Genomic DNA, 23067 nt, shown 5'->3' on the forward strand with positions numbered 1-23067 from the left:
GATAAACTCTGGCAAATCTGTGTACTGTGTTGTACTACAAATGACTTTAGACGTCTCACAAACTTCGCAATTGCGAAATTCAATACCAATCAGCTCGTCTCTAATAATAGTAAGTTACTATTTGTTACGACCGTTCGTGGAGAAATGTGATCGCGAAGAAAACGCGTCAGCGAGAGGCGCAAATTCTCGCTACGATTCGGTTAATCGACGCCGCGAATTAGTTGTTCCCCTGTTTCGGTTAAGATAACAGTTAGTTAAACAGTTAGTTAACAGGTAGTTAAAATGAGTTTAACACTGAATTAACAGTCTTAATATAAACTTGTATATTTAAAAATATTCAATATTATAATAAAAACGAACTTGAAGTTCGGGAGCCGAACCGCTTTATTATTTAATTCATTCCGATTAGCATATCATTTAACTTTGAAGCGATAATCACTAGCCGTACAGACAAAGGGAAAATGGAACTTTCACTTGTCACGATAAACCTAGCAAACAAAACGCGGCTTTTCATATATTCTGTGTATTTTATTTACATTGCAGGCTCTTAAACTTGTGTCTCATTACAACGTCTTTGCCGCGGAATGAGACGCGCTTTTCGAAAAACTATATCTGTGCGATACAATTTTTGCACCCTCGGTGGTGGTTATAATGCGAGACGTGTTCCCTGGAGCAGCACGTTAAATAATAACAGAGCCGAGAACCTGTGACACAAATTTAACGAGTAACAGATGAATCTGTTCCTCCAGTTCATTGATACTGATTTTGATGGTATTTGATTTGTCAATGCGCAGTCGTTCTTGGGTTTCGTACTCGCAGGAAAGCTGGAAATTTTGCTGCACCAAGCTGCCAGAATTAAATATCTTTGTCCACGAAGATAAGAACACGGAGACAAGAATCACGAAATTGAGATTTCCACCAGACCATATATAATAACATTCTTTCGGCAATAGGAGCCTTCATTCTAGCTCTCATATGCTATTTTAATTGCGTTGAGAGATATCTGACTCCCGCTTCGGAGATTTGCTACAAGACAAACATAGAATCCCCATCCCGCATCTTAAATCGGCTGAAGAAGCGCTTCGGCACACTATGTTACTTTATTCTATCGTTTATCGAACACGCACGTGCTATAGAACCATAAAAAGGCGTATCAGGAAGGCCCCTGATAGATCCACGAGTTCCCTGCACTCAAAGAATTAAAGATTCCAAAAGCATGTTTCCGCATGTTAGACGAGTGCTAGGCGACAGGGCTAACCTCTTGATCGGCGCTCTCAAATTTTCTTCAGACGATTCTCATCGCCTCCCACAGTTGAACAACCTCCTTGCCCAGTGTAACAGAACAGAAGATGCATTGTTACTGGTACCTTCCGCAGGGAGGGCTCGCTGGTGCGAGCCTATAGTGGGCAAACCCACGTTCCCGCAGTCAGGGAGGACCGTCGGGACGAGCGTCCCGCTTATGTGAGCCCTCTATGTACATCGCAGGGAAGGTCGCCGGGAATATAGTGCGCTTAATTGCGGCTATGCTCTCTCTACGTGGTCTTCGCTAGTAACGCACCCACGATCTTGATGCGAAGGATGGGACCGCCGGGATAAATCCCTGGGTACAAAAGTACCACAGGTCCCCACTTGCGTCAAGCCTCATCTGGGTCTGCTGAAGTTCGGCTAGCAGGTCGTCGAGCCGGCAGTGACGTGGCCGTAAATCCACACGGTGGTCCCACCAATGACATAAGTTGGTACCACGGGCGGTCGAGTGTTAGCCCGGAAGGAGTAGCGACCCCTCTGCTCGACCAAATTCGGGTATAGACTCGTGGTGGCAGTGGTTGATGCCAAGATGCTGGCAAGACGGTCGTTTACGGAGCGCGGGTGTCCCCCCCGTGACTTCGGAACGGTTATGTCGGTGGGTGAGCAGCGTACCAACTGCTCCGGAACCGTCCTGGAGAGACGGTAGGGCTTAGAAACAGCCCCGTCTGACCTGAGACGAGCGAAAGCCCCTGGCAGGCCTAACTGCTCAAGATAGCAAGGTACTCGGTACCTTGCGCGTCGGTTGGGCGTATCCCAACCCCATATGGTCTTAGGGGACCCGGGTTTAGTATAATGTCCGCATCCGTTATTCACGATTGTGTGCCGCGACATCCTTTCAAGTTATAAACTGTTCTCTGTACAGGTCTGTAATTACTATTGCGCTCGTATGCTATTTCATCACTTTAAACTTGTTAAATTTTTATCACTCGTTACAAAAGCACTTGTTATTTGTATGTAATCAACCATTCTTTCCCCGATCTCCATTCCACCACGTGGTAAGCTTCGTGAATCCTGCAGGACTACTGGGGACAAATTTTGAGAGTGTGCGCCGACATGTGTGTGATGATCTTCTCAGATTCCCAAATTCCACAACCTTGAAAATTCAAATCATTGCTGAGTCGGGAACAAGGTCTGTACCTACACCCGAGGAAACAGGATTAGTAGCCGGAGCGGCTCCGATGTCTCAGAGAATTATTTCACATAGGTAGATTCATTAACGATTTAATTTAAGTTTCTGAATGGGAAAAGGTTATCTGGCTTCGATATTTTCAACGCAGTTCCAATATAGCTCTCGCAAAGATACACATTTCTGTTCACCTTAATCTTCAATGGTCTCTTGAACCTGCGTATTTTCCTAAGATACGGAGGATGGGGAAAGTGGTTTCCTTGCTAGGAAAGGATAAGAACAAACCAAATCCAGTCAGGTACAGATCAATGAGATTGCTGTTTCCAGAGTATCCATTAGTATGGTCTTTAAAAGGGTGATACAGAGACTCATACTGTTACATTGTAAAGAGGTTTCCATTCCGCTCGATCAGCAATTTGGCTTCCGAGTCAAGTACAGTAAGGTCCATGCAACAATGAAATTCGTGCCAGACGTCTGCTAGTAGCAAAACTCTCCTCATAGACCTGGAAAGGGCTTTTGATATATTTCGATCGAGCGGTTTGCTATAAAATCTGATACGATACGGTTTTCTTAAACATCTAGTTCAAGTAATTTGGTCCATAATCTTCGGAAGATGTCTCATTGAATTGCGCAAGCTCGACTGTCGTCATCAGCGCGAAAGACGGACTGCAACAGGGAACGTTCAATACCTCCACCCTGTTTAATTTGTATTCTAGTCACGCTTTGAGCTTCTTCCATTTCAATAGCAACCTTAACCTATGCGCGTTGGTATTTGCTGATGGCCTCCTGATTTACGCGATGCGAATGTATTCGTCCAAAATTAATTCCAAGCTACAGCAGGTTTACGATCGAACTATGGTTTACTGTGGCAACTGAAAGTTCCGTATATGTACTAGTAAATGCGAGTCAATCCCTTTCGGGTTGTGCATGTCTAGACATTTTAATTTCAACCGTGATGAGACTCGACATTCTCGTTGATTTCTTATCACCGGCAATAGCCCCTATTCGTTCCGCATAAGAAAATGGTCCAATATCTCGATACATATCTGTATTGCAAATTACAGATTACGAAGCATATTAACACGCAAATGTAAAATAAATCAGAAAAGACTTTTATAGTAAATAATGGTTTGTTCTTTTTAAAGTATCTCTGCGCGAAATGTAGTCTTTTGTTGTACAAATTGCTGTCAATAATCCTATCCCGACTTATGTCTGTCTGATTTCGTTCAATGTCACAACGAACCAGAAGGACCAGCTCAGGTGTTTCACATGAACATGCCCGAGGCATTGCATGAGGCTGTATCGCTCGAGCTATTTTATATACCAATACAAATATTTGAATAATTTTATATACTATATACAAATTGCACATAGCTTTTAAATTTCTCGTATCCGTAGGACGCGATGAGAGTGCATGGAATCTCAGTTGACCTGTTTATGTTAGAATTAGCGAAAAGTCATCCAGCCAAAGTACGTCTAATTGTCGATCAACTTTGATGGAGATTTATCTGATCCAAATCATTACTTATATCATTTTGTTAAATGAATTCAAAGTAGTGTATGCACCATCTATTTTCCTCCTCAGGATTAATAAAACCGCGCACATGTATAAACCACGATAAATAATTTACGACTACAACTATAATGCATTTTTATATGCTATTCAGAACACCTACACTTCCTTATATGCAATGTGATGGATTTTCGCGAAAGAGATGGCATTTGTCAGTTATTTATCATTTGTATCAATATAGAAGTGTTACGACACTAGGGGTTTAGTACGGGACATGCTGGAAATTTTAAGAATAATCATCATTTTGGGCAACTTGTCAGAAAGCTAATTTCTCTACGATTTGGATGATATTGAAATATGTTGCAAGACTCAATGTTGTGGACAATGTTTTTCTGTACATATAACTGGCGATCGTTAGTCTACAAATTATGTAGAAAAAATGTACAGACGAAATTACCGATCAGCTTTGCTAATAGGTTATATTAAACCCTTTGCTTCTAACGCCTAAAATCGTGTGTTCTTTGTGATTGCAAGACGGGTTGCATTCAAGACTTTCTTATTTATACGGAGGCTGGTACTACTATAGGGTCCGAACATAATAGTGACCGATTGTGTGTGGCGTGTGGACGGAAGACGGAGGAGTCAAGTCGTGAGTTGACGAGTGCGAATTGGAACAAAGTTCGCGTTTATACGATCGAGTTAAGTATGAATTAGGTGAATGTTTCAGAATTTCGGTCGGTGAAACGATAGTAATTTTTGATAGGACTGTGTGAATTAATGTTAAACTAGATGAGGCTAGAACTTATAGGTTAGGTCTTACGTTAGGTGCGTGTAAACAAGGGCGCGTGCGAGTGAGTGCGCGTGCGCGAGGTGCGCGCGCAAGTTAGGTACACATCAGCGCGCGTAAGAGGAAAGAAAATGAGGACTGAAAAGAAGCAAGTCAGCGATGCAGAGGAAGGAGCCCCCAGCACCAACGCAGCAGCGGGTGGTCAAGCGGGCAACGTGGTGGCGACATCCCGCGACCAGGGCCGCTCGAGGGTGGACTGACAGGCCAACGGGTGCACTCCTATGCCCGGCGAGGCGGGAAACGATGGAATGGAGGTAGATAGGAGCAGCCCACAGAGAACTTCGGACAGACCAGAGGGCGTTTTCCTCGCACCGGCCATGGTAAGCGATGCCACGTCGCTAACGGCAGGAGAATCCCGAACGCGAACGAGGTCCGACGACGAATGGTTTCGACGGTGACCAAGGGGAAGAAGAGGAGGCTGATATCACTGACCCCGGACGTCTCCGAAAAACTGGAGATGGAAGTCAGGATGAGCTCGGCAGCGGACGTCAGCGCTGAAGTCACACGGCAGATCGCCGAGATAATACGGGTTGCGAAGACATCTTCCAATCTAAAAGGTACCTACGTGAAGGCGCTAAAGGACGCGGCGGGCTATATAACCATATTAAGGGCGATAGAAAAGCGCTTCGGGTGCCACCTATTAAATAACTCCGAAACGCGGCAGAGAACGACGGAGCACCCCGCTACAAGTCGCTCCGCCACCGCTGCCGAGAAACCACCAACACCTCCCCCGAGGAAACAGGAGGAGGAAGAGTGGAAAGTGGTGGCTTGCAAAAGGGTGAGAAGGAAGGAGGCCAAGGAGAGGATGGCAACTGACGTCCGGGAAACGGCGAAAAAAGGGGGAAGGATTGCGGCTCCAACACCACCGGCGGGGCGGCAGCCAACGCAGCAATCCCAGGGAAGGACAACGAGACTACCTAAACCGAGCAGCAGCGCCGCTGCAATGAAGACAGGACCGACGCCGCCAACGAGGATGGCCACGCTCCCTCGCACACAGCGAACTTCTGCGGTGACCCTCACGTTCAGCGAGGGAGCAAAAACGACATATGCCGAAATATTAACGACGACCAGACGGAGCATCCCCCTCACGGAGATCGGCGTTAAGTCGATAGGAATGAGGAAGGCCGTGACGGGCGCGATAATAAAGTTGCCCGGTGACGAAGGAAGGGAGAAAGCGTTGCAACTGGCGACGCACCTGACGAAAGTGCTAGACCCGACCGCGGTCAAAGTGGCAGCTCCTACAAGGACGGCGCAGCTCAAGATAGCTGGGATCGACATCTCGATAGAGAAGGAGGAACTGCGACAAGCGTTGGCCCTGGCGGCAGAGTGCGGAGTCGCGGAAATACAAGTGGGGGAGATCGGAGCCTCCAGAAGCTGCCTCGGGGCGGCGTATGTAAAGTGCCCTGTGGCCGGAGTCCGCAAGTTGGCCCAGGCAGGGAAAGTAGCCTTGGGATGGTCCACTGCGAAGGTCATCGCGATCCCAAAGAGGCCGCTCCAATGCTACAAATGCCTAGAGCTAGGGCACGTACAAGCTACATGCGTGTCCACTGCCGAACGAGGGCACCTGTGCTACAAATGCGGCGGAAGCGGACACCGTGCAAGAGAAAGTCCCGCCTCCGCACCCAGATGCCCCCTGTGCGAATCGCTCGGGGCACCCGCCAACCATAGGATGGAAGGGACGGCATGTACGCCGCCAAAGACCAGGAAAAAAACACCCTTCCGCGAACCAGTCGCCACGGAAAAAACACAGGGATGCCCCGCCACCGTCGTCGCCGCCAAAGAAGCAACACCAGCAGCAGCAGCGGTAGATGGCCGGAGGGGAGCCATGGAGTTGGCGCAATAAAATCAAGCGCATACTCCAGGGCAACCTAGGAAGATCGAGGCGAGCGCAAGACCTGCAAGCGCAGCAACACCCGAGGCCCAAGCCGTTCCCGTCCACCGCCAACTCCAAGATGGCGACTGAAGGAAAGGGACGGAGACCTGCTCCAGGCGGCGGTCACTGTATCCGTGTGGAGCTGGGATGCGCGGGCAACGCAAGAAGGCGACATCGACGAGGAAGCGGAAAGCCTGCAAAGGGACATGAGCGCAGCTTGCGACGCCTCAATGTTGCGCTCCATACCCGGCGGAGGAGCACGCAACCGCTGCGCCTACTGGTGCACAGAGGAGATCGCGGAACTCCGAAGAGAATGCGCGCTGGCCCGAAGAAGACTCCAAAGGGCTAGGCGCAAGCGGAGACGTGACGAAGAGATCTCCCGCTGCTACGAGGACTACAAAGAGAAGAGACGCGCTCTCCAGCAGGAAATCCAGAACGCGAAAGCCCGATCCTGGATGGAACTGGTCGAGTCGGTCGAATCCGACCCGTGGGGGCGGCCCTACCGACTGGTCACGAAGAAGCTGAGACCACCACCAGCCCCCCTACTGACCGCAAACATGTCATGACAACGTCACAAACGCCTTCAATACCAAACCCTGGGACGGGATAATGGAGGCGCTGGAGCGTTTCAGGGTACCGCCGTACCTAGTGCGCCTCATCCGGCCGTACCTCAACCATCGATTGGATCGCGTACACCGGTAGGAACGGAGAGGAAAAGAGACCGGTCGAGTGTGGGGTCCCGCAGGGGTCGGTATTGGGGTCCATTCTGTGGATCACGGCATATGACTCAGTCCTCCGATGCCCCATGCCACCGGGCACGGACATGGTATGCTATGCAGACGACAGCTTGGTCCTGGCCGGTGGTCGCGGATGGTACGAGACACAGAGGCTCGCGAAGACCGCCGTGGCATGCGCAGTGCGCAGCATCCGGAGACTGGGCCTGAACGTGTCGCCGACCAAGTCAGAGGTACTGGGGTTCTTCGACCATCGCACTAGAGGAGCCCCTCCTCCTGAACTCTGCGTGGACATTGACGGAGAGGAAGTCCCGGTGAGATCCCAGATGAGGTACCTGGGTCTCGCCATTGACAGCGGATGGACGTTCGGTCTACATTTCGATCTGCTGGTCCCGAAAGTGACGGCAGCAGCCAACGCCTTGTGCGGTTTACTGCCGAACATCGGAGGAGCGGGAATCGGAGTGCGCCGCCTATATCAGGGAGTGATTCGATCGCGGGTCCTCTACGGGGCTCCCATATGGGCCGGAGATCTAATGGCCAAACGCCGCAGCCTGACCTTGCTGCGGAGGCTACACAGGACTGCCGCTATCCGCATAGCAAGGGGATACAGAACGATATCCCATGAGTCGGCATCCGTGCTAGCTGCGTCTCCTCCGTTCGAACTACAAGCCTTCGCACTCCAATAGGTGTACGATCACCTGAGGGATCCGGGCTCGGGCGACGGGGAAACGCAGCCCACCAACTGTGACCGGCCGGTCCAAGACGCCCGGAGGGAGGCAAAGCGAAGGTTATGGGAAAGGTGGCGCTCCCAATTGCTGGAGGAAGACACCACGCGGCCGCACAGAGCCGTCCGCGCCATCCTTCCCAGCTGGGAGGCCTGGAGGCACCGCGGAGGAGACCCACTCACATTCAGGATGACGCAAGTCTCACCGGCCACGGCGTGTTCAGGGAGTACCGGCTAAAAATTCAAAGAGAGGTGGCGTCCATCTGTCACCACTGCCAATAGGAGGAAGATACGGCACAACACACACTGGAGTGCTGCCCAGCGTGGGAAGTACCGCGCCGAGTACTACGCCTCACCATCGGCGATAGGCTGGCCCCTGAAGCGATCATAGAGGCCATGACGAGGGGCCAACGGTAGTTAGCCACCATCCGCAACTACTGCGAGCAAGTAATGCTAGCGAAGGAGCGGGCGGAGAAGAACAGGGAGAAGAGAGGCGACCCCGTCGGAGTGGTTCGCCGAAGAGAACCGATACGACGCCGCGCGACCGCGGCACCACCTCTGCCGCCGTCATAGAAGAGCGCGGCGAAAGAGCCTTCAGACTGAGGAGGGTCTGAGCCCCCCCTCAGACTCGCACGACGGCCCAGGGAATGCGGCACTAGGGGGGGGGGAGTGGTCTTCCCCATTGCTGCCAACCTCAACCAGGATGCTTCCTACAACAACAAAGGGAGACGACGACGAAGGAGTGTTGCGGTAGCAAATCTAAAGAAAGGAACCGGGACACTCCTGACATGCGTCATGAAGACCACCGTGGGGTTTTAGTCGGTACGAGTCCGACACTACCCGCCGTCCTCCAGAGGGCGGCCAGGAGAGTCCATAAGGATTTCCCCACGAAAAAAAAAAAAAAAAAAGAAAAGGGCTGTGCCAATACACCAAAGGTCTGAGGATCAATAGACATGATGAGGCGAAGCTAACCCTCGCCGACAATCTTCGGAAAAATAATGAGATGTTTGTCGAACCTAGTCTTAATGTGGGAGGTAATCTGTACAAACCGGACCTCGTAATTAAAAACGAGGAACGGATACTCGTGGTCGACGTAACGGTCCGCTACGAGAATAAAGATTCCCTATTCAAAGCCGAAAAAGGGAAGATCGACAAATACCTCCGGTGCTTACAATATCTCAAAAGAAAATTTAATGTCGGCGAAAGTCTAGCTTTGCCCGTGGTCTTGTGCAGTAGAGGGACAACAACACCCAATACAGAGGCTAATTTAAAATTAATGGGCGTACCAAAGAAAGTTATAAAGACAATAATTATGAACATATTAAGAATCTCCATAGAGATGTGTAATATATTTATGGACGGTTAAAAGCAAAATATTCTATTATTTTATTAAACGGACGAATTCAAATATTTATTTTATTTGACATCTGTACACACGCCTCACCAATTGAAAATCAATTCTTGAGGCGAAATTTTAAAATCCTTACGACGGGGTTGCCTCGGAAGTATGAAGTTCTGAAAAAGAATTTCACAGGCATAGCCAAATGTTTCATCATTGTATTAGTGATGTGCTTGACTCCCTTAATGGGAAAGCAATGCGCCGCGGGCCTTAGCTGCGTATGTGCTAGGAAAGCAGTATGCGTCTGGTTCAGTTGTGTTTGTTAGAAAACAATACGCCGCTGGGCTTAGTTGCGTTTGTTGAAAAGCAATACGCCGCTGGGCTTAGTTGTGTTTGCTGAAAAGCAATACGCCGCTGGGCTTAGTTGTGTTTGCTGAAAAGCAATACGTCACTGGACTTAGCGGCGCGTTGTGATCCCTCAATGCCTTTAGCAGCAAACCGCTGTATAACGGTTATGTTGTGTGGCCTTGGGGAGTCATAGCTACTCGGGGTCGAGGTCTCGTCTGCCCAAGTTGCACTCCTACCTCCCAATGGTACCGCCGGTAACATGCCCGCCGCATCAGCGTGGGGAATTGTCCCCGGGACGCGGCGTGCATGGCTAAACGGAGTGCGGCGACGAAAGAGCAAGAGACAAATTTTATTTTCTTTTAGTATATCGGCTTGCCGATCAACGGTAATTGATACTATGAAGAAATGGAGGAATTAGAAAATTTTAAAAAAAGGGAACTAATTCCTTGATTGCGATGACGAACTGGCAAGAAACGGGTAAACGAGATGGATTAGATTAGAAATAAGAATAGGAGCACAATTTTTATAGCAAATTCGATAGTCAAACAGATAAAGCCTCGGACGCAGCGCTTCCCGGTCTCGGAAGCGCTGTGGCGGATTTATTCGTTTCGGAGGGGACAGTGGTTGACGACCCGGCTGTGTCCACGAAAATGAATTTTTAAGTTATGGTGCCGCTGGTGGGGGACAGGATTTCATGCCCGGTTTACGAGAAGAGGGAAGTTAACCTCTTCTTTATGACGCTAGCAGATCTGGACAGGCACTTTAGTCTTCATCATGTGGATGCCCGAATACAATGGGGATGCATTAATTGTCGAAGATGCTTTACGAAGCTTCATGGGGCAAGGTGTCCCTTACCTAAGTGTAGTGGAACTAGTTCAAGGAAAGAAGGATCGTATAAGTGTGAAGCTTGCCCTATGAGCTTCAGCACCCAAAGAGTGTTATCCACTCACGAGCGGCATGAGCATTCAACCATCAGAAACGAAAAAAAGAAAAGAGGCTATCCCTGCTAATTCTAGGAATTGGACAGAACAGGAGGTTAACCTCCTGAAGGAGCTCGATGAATTATATAGAGATTATCGGTATCCCAACGTCGAAATTAGTAAGATCTTCACTACAAAGACGGTTGAGCAAATAAAGAATAAAATGAAGAAGCTCAAAATGATCAATGAAGAAGCAAGCTCCCAGGAGGTTAACCCGCAGATAGAGGAAGGGTGCGATCCCTTTGATTCAGGCAATGCGCCAGTATGGAGCGGTTTAGACGAGCTAGAAAGGGACTCAATAATTGAATGGCGGCGCTGCCTGAAGATTGAAATTGAAAAAGACTCCGAAGTCCCCCTTCCCACACAAAAGTTATACAAGGAACTTAAAAAGATGTGGGACGATTTTAAAGATCATAATACAACTTTAGTGGCCAAAATAAACAAATTTGTCGGCACGTCTCTATTGAAAGCGTTAAGTAATAACTACGGAGACAGGCTCCCAAATAGAAAAATGAATAATGAAAATAAAAACAAAAATATTAAATATAATTCGAAAAATAAAAAAGTAGAAATAAATCAAAGGCGGCGTTATGTATATGCACGTGGCCAGGACATATTCCGTGAATGTCCGAGGGAGTTAGCTGATGTCGTGATTAACGACGATTTGGCTTATTTGGCACCTGCCAGGCAACCTCCTGCAGCAAAGGAGGTAAGAACGCTATATAAAGAGTTATGGGGGAAAATGGGACCACTAGACCCCCCATACCAAAAGAACATGTTTCAGGAGGTCTTTTACATAAATACTTTCCTCCAATAGTCGCTGAGGAAATTAGCGAGAGGATTAAAAGAATAAGAAATGAAACAGCTGCAGGTCCGGAAGGTCTTGAAAAGAAACATCTATTAATCACGGGCCTGCCTAAAGTTTTAGCTTTATTATATGATATATTATGCTATACCTCTCACTATTCGGAGGGTTGGAGAGAGAATAGGATTACGCTTATTCCCAAGCCTAATCTTGATAAGGCCGAGAACTGGCGGCCAATTACGATAAGTCCTATTCTGGCGCGAACTTTCTTTCAATTCTCGACAGAAGGCTAAGAAGGGGCATCGTGCAAAATCGTAGACAAAAGGGCTTTACTTACGAAAATGGATGTAAAATTAATGTGGAAGTATTCAATACAGCCCTGGAATAATGTAAGAAAGATTGAGGAGGTGTCTTTACAATAGTTGACATCTCCAAAGCTTTTGACACGGTGCCCCACTCAGCGATCAAACCATGTCTGCTTAAAAAAGGTATGTCGAACCCCGTTGATCGATTTAATAGTGAATATGTATAAAGGTACAAAAACAACGATCAAAACTAAGGATGGAACTGGGGTCGAGATTGAAATCCTCAGGGGAGTTAAGCAAGGCGACCCCTTGTCCCCTTTATTATTTAACTTATGTCTGGAACCGTTGGTGGAAGCGGTAGAAGAATCCACTGAAGGGATAAACATAAATGTGAATAATAAGATCCCTATATTGGCCTTTGCCAACGACATTGTCTTATTGGGCAAAGACAAAAAAGAAGCTCAAACACAATTATCTATGGTCCAAGATAACCTGGAGAGCCTCGAGATGAGCATCTCTGGGGACAAAAGTCAAACTTTTTAGGTGGTCTCAAAGAAGGACACCTGGTATGTAAAGGACCCAGAGATAGAAATAAGAAATAAAAAGATAGCGAACATTGCACCCGAGGAAGCCTTCAGGTATCTTGGAGCCAAAATCGGACCATGGAAAGGCCTAAAGTGTGGAGTAATCGTACCGGAAATTCTGGGCACGATTAAAAGAGTAAGGAAACTATCACTAAAACCGGGCCAAAAGATTGAGCTTCTGCAAAATTATATCTTCCCTCGTTATACTTATAATTTGTTAATAAACCCACCAAACGAGGGAGTTTTAAAATTATTGGACAGTGAAGTCAGGCAAGAGGTCAAAGGGATATTACATCTAACACCTTAAATCTCGATCGGATTCTTCTACACGCCTAAAAATAATGGAGGATTAGGGTTGCCGAGATTTGAACATTTAGTAAAGCGCGGCACCCTTAAAAGTGCAACTAATATTAAGAATTCCATAGATCCGGCAGTTTCCAGTCTAATAAATGGGGACATGGAGTTGCAACTTAAGAAAATAGCCAACTCCCTGAGGATTAATTGGCCGGCCACTTCCGCGGACATTGAGAAGGCCAAGAAGCGACTCAAAAGCCAACATATTATACAATGGGCCGACTCGCGGAATCAAGGTCATGGTATGGCTGACTTCGCGAGAGAAAGACTTGGCAACGTGTGGATCAGAGAGTACCAACTGTTAAAGCCATCTCGCTTCAAAATTAAGGACCAACACCTTCGGCACTAGAGTAGCTCTGGCGAGAGCAGACAAGAAGATCAATATAATGTGCCGAGGATGTCATGCTCAGCCCGAGATCATAGGGCACATTTTAGAGCTCTGCCAGCATACCAAAGGCTTAAGAATTAAGAGGCATGACGAGGTAAAAACTTTCTACGCCCAAAAATTGCCAGCTAACAATCAGGTATTTGTCGAACCTACTATTAAGATTGGAGATAATCTATTTAAACCGGACCTTGTAGTGAAAAACGAGGAACGCCGTCTCGACGTAACAGTCCGCTACGAGAATAGAGATTATCTCCAAAAAGCTGCAAAGGAAAAGGTCGACAAATATTCTGCTTGCTTAAAAGAACTTTTAAGGAGATATGATGTCAATGAGGGAGCTGTTTTACCGGTGGTACTCGGCAGCAGGGGGGCAATAACGTCAGAATCAATAAATAATTTAAAAATATTGGGTATATCGAAGAAAGACATGAAGACAATTGTTATGAACGTGCTGCGCAGCTCAATAGAGACGTCTACTTGGTTTTAGATAACTAGCAGCTATATTTATTTATTTATTTATCTGTTTATAAATCATTATTTTGAATTATACATATTATAAATTGTACATATGGAATCAATAACTAGTCAGTTTAACTATGGACAATTTATTTGAGGTTTATTTATTTATTCTGACTAGTTAATTATATTTTAAATTTATTTATTTATTTTACTTACTGAAAGTTTGCTTTGCTATTAACCATGTCAATTTCAAGGCAAACTGTAATTTTAAGTCTCTACGACGGGGTACCTCGGACGTATGAGGCTTCACTTTTAAGTCTCACAGAAATGGCCAAATGTCTCGTCATTTTAGTGATGTGCTTGACTCCCTTAAAGGGAGTCCTCAAGATGGCGTCATGCAGACAGGACGCGTGCATTTCGCTCCGTAAGCAGTGATCGAAATCTTATGGCAAACGAAAGTATTGGGACAAGAAAAGTGGTTTAAATTGTAGTGCTACTGCTTCAGAAGTGAAGTGCACAGGCTGTGGAGTGCAAAAGTAAATTGCCTTTGAGGTTAAGCACGTGGGGACGCCATATTGGGACGCGCGACAACATCGCCGTCGCACGGGCTACCTAGGAACTGCACACACGCTTCCATATTTGGCCGCACGACAAAGGCGCCGCCGCACCTTAGTTACTTAGGAAACCTTGCGGACGCCGCCATATTGAAGCGAGCGCCACAGCGCGGTACTTTTAAAAGAATACGACAGGTACGTCCAAAAACGGCCAGTTTAAGGCGCCATTAGACCCTTTAACATAATCGCGAACGCTCAAAAAGCAATACGCCGCTAGACTCGGTAGCGTGTACTCAAAAAGCAATACGCCGCTGGACTCTGCCTCCGTGCGCACAAGTACAGAGGACATCCAAAATACCTTCGCACGGTCAGACGCCGCTAACCGCAAAGACGAGGGTTGTTCTACAACCCTTGAATACACAGAAACTCGAAAAAAGTGTAGGAGGTCCAACCCCTCAAACACCGGAGAAACAAAGCCCAGAAGCTAACAATATAATCGCCAAAGAAGGAGAAACGCGGCCAGTACTCGATCTAAAGGTACAGGCAAGCGAAATTGAAAAAAAGGTTTCAGCATTCAGCCTTGACCCGAGCAAAAAGGTCAACAAAGAACAGACCGCGACAATCATGCGATATTTCAAAGATATGAGAGGCATAGTCGAAGAGCTCCTACTCCACAATAGCTACCTGACTGGCAGACTAGAACAAACCACGGGAGAAGAAACGAGCAAAGAAACGGCAATACTAAGCGCCGTAAATAAGTCGCTACAGGCCAGCAAGCGGCTTGAGACAACCGTCAAGAAAAAGACAAACCGAAGACAGACAACCCTCATATACAGAGAAAATCAAAATGACAAGCGATAGGGTTGGGCAAAAAGCGGCCAGACCACCGAGAAACGTGATGATAATCCGCCCGGAAGTGGAAGACGGCGAAATCACAACCTGTGAACAAGCATGCGATGCGGTATTCACCCTAGTAAACCCTCGCGAAAAGGGGATACAAGTCACCGCAATGCGGAAAATAAGTGGCAAAGGCCTAGTCGTGGAAACGGCGAAGCCATAAAGCCTCAAGGCATTCACAGAGAATGAGAAATTAAAAGAAGCTGGTCTAAAAGCCAGTACACCATAGCGAAAACCCCCCAGGATGATCATGTACGAGGGACATCCCGGAGAAGGAGATACTGGCATGTATGAGGAAACAGAACCAAGAAAGATTGAACGAGAACGACATCGCAGCCATCAAGTTCTGCTTCAGAACGGGGCGCAAAGACCAAGAGGAGACAAACTGGGTAATGGAAGTACCCCCTCAGGTAAGGGGTAAGTTACTTCAAGGTAAAATATACATCTCCTGGAATGCTTGTAAGGTCCGGGACTACATAGCAATTAGTCGATGCTACAAATGCTACGGGCACGTGGCAAAATACTGCCACGTTAGCTATAAAATCTGCGCGCACTGTGCAGAAAGTGGGCATAGCACGAGAGAGTGCCCAAACAAGGAGAACAACCCCAGCTGCGTGAACTGCAAGAAAGCAGGGGAAAAGGGCGACCACGCAGCTTCGAAAGTGAACTGCCCGATGTACAAAAAGGCGCTTAAAGTGAGAGTCACGAGAACGTCATATGAATAGTATGACTGAAGAAAATGGAAGTAAACACGGGAGAAGAAGAGGATTAAGGATCCTGCAGCATAATATGCAGAGATCCAAAATTGTTCCCCGCGAAATCAGGACGCAGGCAGATACACTATAGAAGGAAGAATACCCGGACTCGGCACAGAAATCGCGATCGCCTGCCGAGGCTCTAAACACGACCCATCAATGGCAGCGGTGGGATTCAAAGCACATACATGAGGCCGCTTGAGATCGCTGGCTTATGCACAACCCACTGCCTATGTGTACAGATAGGCGACGGAGCGACGGAGATCTACGCAGTAAGCCAGTACATTCCGCCGACCGAGAACATTGGGGTCGGCATCCAGCAACTAAAAAAAGTACTGAGGAACCTCAACCGGAAGGGAATCATTGTCGGCATAGATGCGAATGTCAAATCGCCGCTATGGTGTAGCAGGAGCACTGACGACAGAGGAGAAGCTCTGGAAGCCGTCATTGCACAATACGGCATCCACGTCCTAAACAAATCAGGACAAGCTTACACTTTCGAAACAACTCGAGCGCGATTAAACATAGACATAACCTTGGCGAGCCCGGAGCTAATACCGCTCGTGAAAGAATGGAGAGTTCACGAGGACGGAACCTGCAGCGATCACAGAATCTTGGAGAGGCGCCTGAATTTCGACACGCAGAGTACCCCCCCCCCACATCTTCGGGAAAGGAGATATAACACGCGGATTGCCAACTGGGAGGTGTTTCAAAGAGACGTCTTAGAGGAGAAAAAGCAACTCCGAGAGACAACCCTCCAGCAAGCCGACGACGTTGAAAGGATGGCAGAGCGAATGCAGGAAGCCTTGATAAGAGCCTGCGACGCGGTCATCCCAAAGAAGAAATGGCACAACAGATCAGTGCCATGGTGGACGCCGGAACTCACCAGAGAACAAAGGCATACCTACCGAGCAAGAAGAAGATACCAAGGGATCTAGAACTCTGCAACGAGGGAACAAGAGAAGTTACGGCATCGGAACATCTTGATCAACTACAAAAAGGCAGTAACGAGAGCGAAGTTCCAGAGCTGGCAAGACTTTGTTATCAAGGAGGGTAACAAAGAACCCTGGGGTATCGTTTACAGAGCGCTCACGGGCAAACTAGGGAGTGAAGTAACAGTGTCCACGCTGCTGTCACGGATCAAATTTTTGTTTAGCACGTGCTACGCCAGATGCTATGGCCCTTGCGAGATTCCTCATAGTCTGGGCGTTAAGGACTACCCATTGTTAGCGCTAACCCTCAACAGGCCTAAGGAGACACCGTAAACCGAATCTGTTCTGTTTCATTTCTCTTCACATAAACATTTTCGGTTTACAGATGGTCCGCATATTTGTTGCACGCTCTTAACTATTACGGAGAAAGCGGGTGTCTGGCGAGATAACAAACTTTTCCCAGGAACAAGGATGCCCATATCTGGTTTTCTTTATCATTCATTAGCCAATGGGCATCGCGGATCATTACCCTCACTTTTCTATCGAAAAGTGCGGACGACGAATCCGCGTTCTGAGTTCAAAAGGGCACACCCACACCGAGCTTTCTTCCCTGATGGTACGAGCCAGGACCAAACAGTTCTTCTTCCGATCTTTTTGTAGCAAAACCTAACTGTGAAAAATAAACTTGACTTCAGACCGAATCTTGTGTTTTTCACTTTAAAAATTACGTGACACTGCAAACGCCATAAGGAGACACCGACATGATCAAGGTAGAAGTAATTCAACGCGCCTGGGGTGAGCTCCACTAAGAAATTCTAAACTTAATGAACGGCTGTCTCACTTGGGGGATCTTCCCAAGAAAATGGAAAGTGGGGAACCTCATCACCATCCCGAAAGGACCGGAACGAGACAAAAGTAGCCCGAAGTCTTACAGATCAATCTGGCTGCTCTCCGTGGCGGGCAAATTACGGGAGAGACTAATGGGTACCAGTATGTCAACCCCCTTCCAGGATCACGAAATGACCTCGGATCGACAATACGGCTTTCGAAGATAGACAACGGACACGATAATCAAACTCAGGGAAAAAGCCGAGCAAATGAGCGAAAAGAAATACGTCGCCCTCGACAACGTATGGTAACCAAACGTCATGCACGAGTTGAAGAGAAGAGGATGCCCATACAACCTATACCGGCTAACACGGAGCTACTTCTCGGATAGAACTGTGCAGATCACAGGTAAAAATGAAGTGCTCGCCAAGCCCGTCACCAGAGGGTGCCCGCAGGGATCGGTATTGGGTCCAAGTTTTTGGAATCTGATATTCGACGATCTGCTGGATATACTAAGAACGAGCGCAACAGAATGCGAGCCGATTGCGTATGCGGACGACATCCTCATACTGGTCGCAAGAAACGCCAAGACAGAGCTACAGAAAACAGGGCAGGAAGTAGTCATACGCGTTTCCAACTGGTGCGCCAGGAAAAAGCTAACAGTGTCGGCAGAGAAAACCGAAATGCTCCTGTTGAAGGGAACATTGGATGCGGAAAGGTCTCCAATTATCAAAATAAACGGTAAAAGCATTCGAAGGCAACAAGCGATAAAGTACCTCGGAGTGCACTTCGAGAGTGGCCTAAAGATCAACAAACACATCCAGGAGACAACACAAACGTTCAGAAATCTGTTCAATAGTCTCGCAAAAGTGGCCAAGGCGAGATGGAGACTCGGTCAAGCGGCCATGCGTACCCTGTACAAAGGGCTATTTGAACCGATACGTACGCCGCGGCTAGCTGGTGCGACCTGCTGAAGGGAAAAACCAAGACAATGCTATTAAGAACACAGAGGATAGCACTCCTACAGGTAACAAAGGCCTGAAGGACAACATCCACAAAAGCATTGCAGGTAATCGCAGGGGTCATTCCCGTCGATTTACTAAGGTTAGGTAAGGGTACGACTACACAGGAAAAAGAGACGCCACAACGAAGAAAACAGCGAGAAGGTAACTATCCAAGAAGCCATCCAAAAGTGGCAGGAACGCTGGCTGACCACACAAAAAGGCAGAACGACCTTCGAGTACTTTTACAACACCAAGGAAAGACTAGCGAATCGCTGGGTAAAGCCAGACGACTACATAACACAGTCCATCAGTGGACACGGCGACTTCAACAACAAGCTAAAGACATTCCGGCTGAGCGAAGTGGACACGTGCGACTGCGGCATGGAGGGAACTCCGCAGCACATACTTGAAGTATGTCAACTCTTCGACGAATAACAACAAAAGCTGCGGAATTCCATACAGGTGATGGAACTAAACTGGCCGAAAGAAAAGTGGGAGTTCATCACTTAGGATGTGTACCTCCACTTCCAACAGTTCACAGAAAGTGTCCTGCTGGCAAAGGAACAAAAGAGGAGAACTGTCCTACAAGGAATGAGGGGCCCACTGCAACAGGGAAGACCACCAGAAAGAAAGTCAAACAGAAGAACAGGCAAGCCAGCCCCTAAGGAGAAGTAGAAGAAAAGTGCAACGAGCACCTGCACGGAGAAGTGGTGAATTAACCGAGCTACAGCAACAACCAACAGGATAACAGAAACCAAAAGAGTAACGGAATAAGAAACAGAATACAAGACTGAAGAAGAAGAATAAACCAGAAAGGACCACAAAAACGATGCAACAAGAACCAAGGCGCAAGGAAAAACACAAGCGCGCAGACTGAGGAGACTACCTGCGAACGTCGATGGAGGCGGCACCCACACGATGGGAGCTGTGACGGTGCAGGAATAATCGGCTGTAAAGCCAATCTACTGGGATCGAGCTTCACATTGGCAGCTCTGCCTCCCCGCGGTCCCCGCTGGTAACCGGCTAAGCGAGCTGTCGCCCGAAAGGGTAGGTTCAACTTGTCCAATGACCCGCAAGGGGAGGGCAGGGGTTTTTCAAGTCGCACGCCGACCACCAACGCGCGCTGTTCCTAGGGTGGGGGACGCCGGAAGGTAGACAAGAATTAAATAACATCTTGAAGCGAAGCTAGTATGAGTTTTCACTCGAGAAATGGCGCGGTCGACTAATGATCGGGCCCTTATACGCTCACACTACTTGATTCCCTTGATGGGAAAGCAATACGCCGCTGGTCTTAGCTGCATATGTGCTTGAAAAGCAATTTGCGGCTGGTTCGATTGCGTTTACTAAAAAGCAATACGCCGCTGGGCTTAGTTGCGTTTGCTGAAAAGCAATACGCCGCTGGACTTAGCGGCGCGTTGTTATCCCTCAAGGCCTTTAGCAGCAAACCGCTGTATAACGGTTGCGTTGCGGGGCCTTGGAGGTCATAGGTACTCGGGGGCAGGCGAGACTTCGGTCTCGTCTGCCAAAGTTGCACTCCTACCTCCTAGTGGTATCGCCGGTAACATGCCCGCCGCATCAGCGAGGGGAATTGTCCCCCGGATGCGGCGTGTGTCACGGATCAAATTCCCGTTTAGCACATGCTACGCCAGATGCGATGGTCCTTGCGAGATTCCCCATAGTCTGGGCGTTAAGGGCTATCCATTGTTAACGCTAACCCGCAACAGGCCTAAGGAGACACCGTAAACCGAATCTGTTCAGTTTCATTTCTCTTCACATAAACATTTTCGGTTTACAGATGGTCCTCATGTTTGTCGCACGCTCTTAACTATTACGGAGAAAGCGGGTGTCTGGCGAGATAACAAACTTTTCCCATGAACAAGGATGCCCATATCTGGTTTTCTTTGTCGTAATAACTTCAGTCATTAGCCAATGGGCATCGCGGATCATTACCCTCACTTTTCTACCGAAAAGTGCGGACGACGAATCCGCGTTCTGAGTTCAAAAGGGCACACCCTCACCGAGCTTTCTTCCTTGATGGTACGAGCCAGGTCCGAACAATTCTTCTTCCGATCTTTTTGTAACAAAAAAACCTAACTGTGAAAAATAAACTTGATTTCATACTGAATCTTGTGCTTTCACTTTAAAAATTACGTGACACGTGCATGGCTAAACGGAGTGCAGCGACGCAGGAGCGAGAGACCAATTTAATTTAATTTCTTTTATATCGGCTTGCCGATTAACGGTAATTGATACTGTGAAGTAATGGATGAATTAATATTTTTAGCAAATGGAACTCGTTCCTTGGTTACAATGACGATCGGGCAAGAAAAAGGTTAACGAGATGGATTAAGATTGGACCGTCGATTAGATCCAAATCATTTTTGTCGAAATTCGATAGCGAAAATGATAAAGCCTCGGACGCAGCGCTTCTCGGTCCCCATCCGCTCCGGAAGGGACCATGGTTGATGACCCGGCTAGATCCACGGACATGAGTTAGAAAATTATGATGCCATTAGTGGGTTATCAAGTTGCCTGTTCAGTTTGTGAGAAAAGGGAAATACACCTTTTCTTCATGTCGTTATCCGATCTGGACAGGCACCTTGATCAACATCATACGGATGCCCGCATCCAGTGGGGATGCTATTGTGAAAGAAGTTTCTCAAAACTTCATGGGGTACAATGCCACATACCTAAGTGTAGTGGTGGCTCTAGTCAAATGAGAGAAGGAGATTATAAATGTGTCTCATGCTCCATGAGCTTTGGGTCTCAGAGGCTTTCTTCTACCCACGAAAGGCATGCGCACCCTGCCTTAGGGAATGCAAAAAGAAGGGGAGCGGAACCCCAAGTAAAATTTGGAGTGTAGAAGAGGTAACTCTCTTGAAGGAGCTCGAAAAAACCTATAAAAATCGTAGGTTTCCAAATGTTGAAATTAGTAAGATCCTCACTAGCAAAACGATTGATCAAATTAAATACAAAAAAAAGGAAACTAAAGTTAGCTAGTGAGGAGGCGAGCCTTCACGAGGTTGCCCAGGAGACAGAGGATAGGTGCGATCCCGTTAATTCAGGCAATGAACGGTCACAAGAGCCTGTGATTAACGGAGACAACGAGTCTACCTTGGAATGGAGACTCGGCTTAGTTAAAGAAATTGAGACGCCAACCGATGTACCTCCTGCTTTAAGGGAGGTTAACGATCGGTTGAAGTTTATTTGGCAACCCAAGCAAGGGAACAGGGAAGCCCTTGCAGATGAAGTCAATAATTTTATTTGCACATCTTTATATAGAGCTATTCGTAAAATTAATAAGATAAATGTGAATACCAAAGAAAATAAGAAGCTTCAACATAAGAGTCGGAGGAACAATAGGAAGCGTTTCTCCTACGCACGTTACCAGGAGATATTCCAGGAATGTCCTAAAAAGTTGGCCGATGTTGTTATTAACAACTATCGCGCATACCTGGAATCCACCAGGCAACCACAAGAAGTAGCTGATGTCAAGAGGCTCTATGAAGATTTGTGGGGTCAGACAGGACCTTCCAGTGCCCCAATTCAAGGTAGTAGAGCCTCTGAGCTGTCGTTGAAAAATCTATTTCCAGTTCCTTTTTATTTATTTATGACTTTTTTTTTAACTATCTGCCTTTTAATTGGCCATCAATTTTAAGGCAGATATTAGTTGTAAGTCCTTGCGAGGAGGTACCACGGAAGTATAGGCCTCATTTTTGAGGTTCCACAGAAAAAGGATGTAAGCAATACGCCGCTACTTAACGGTCGTTTGTGGGTCCCTTGGAGAGTCATGGTTGCTCGGGGGCAGAAGAGACTTCGGTCTCGCCTGCTCAAGTCGCACTCCTACCTCCTCGTGGCACCGCCGGTAACATGTGCGTCGCGTCAACATGGGGATTTGTCCCTGGCCTCGGCGTTCATGGCTAAACGGAGTACGGCGACGAAGGAGTGGAAGACAAAAATTATTGAAATTAATAATCGGTTTGCCGATATAACGGTTTTTACCGTGAAGAATTGAAGTTTTAAAACACCTGTATATAAGGAATCCGTACCTTTGATGACTGTTGACGACACGACTAAGGACTGGACTATTTGATGGAATGATGGGAATTAATGTATAAGATCACAAAACTTTTATTTGTTAAAAATAAGTAAGAACAGAAACGCTTCTCGGTCCCGGAAGCACGGTGACGGATTTATCCGCTTCGGAGGGAACCATAGTCGACGACTCGGCAATGTCCCTGGACTTGATATCCAAAATAATGGTGCCGTTAGTGGGGTACAAGGTTGCACCTTTCCTTTATGACATTGGGAGACCTGGACAAGCACTAGTCTACATCATGTGGATACCCGCATTCAATGGGGATGTATATATTGCGGAAGAAGTTTCCCGAAGCTTCATAGGGTGAGGTGCCACAT

The 23067-nt window shown here is 47.4% G+C and overlaps 1 long non-coding RNA gene across 1 annotated transcript in view; it reads left to right on the plus strand.

Moving 5' to 3' along the window:
* The first annotated feature begins 222 nt into the window (after window positions 1-222).
* Window positions 223-23067, plus strand: part of LOC141445894 (uncharacterized) — a 253960-nt gene continuing 231115 nt past the window's right edge. Inside the window, exon 1 of the long non-coding RNA XR_012453411.1 lies at window positions 223-261. This is a non-coding gene — a long non-coding RNA (uncharacterized lncRNA). The remainder of the gene's footprint in view (window positions 262-23067) is intronic.

Source organism: Bombus fervidus, chromosome 15 (genome assembly GCF_041682495.2).
Source record: "Bombus fervidus isolate BK054 chromosome 15, iyBomFerv1, whole genome shotgun sequence".
Taxonomy (NCBI): domain Eukaryota; kingdom Metazoa; phylum Arthropoda; class Insecta; order Hymenoptera; family Apidae; genus Bombus; species Bombus fervidus.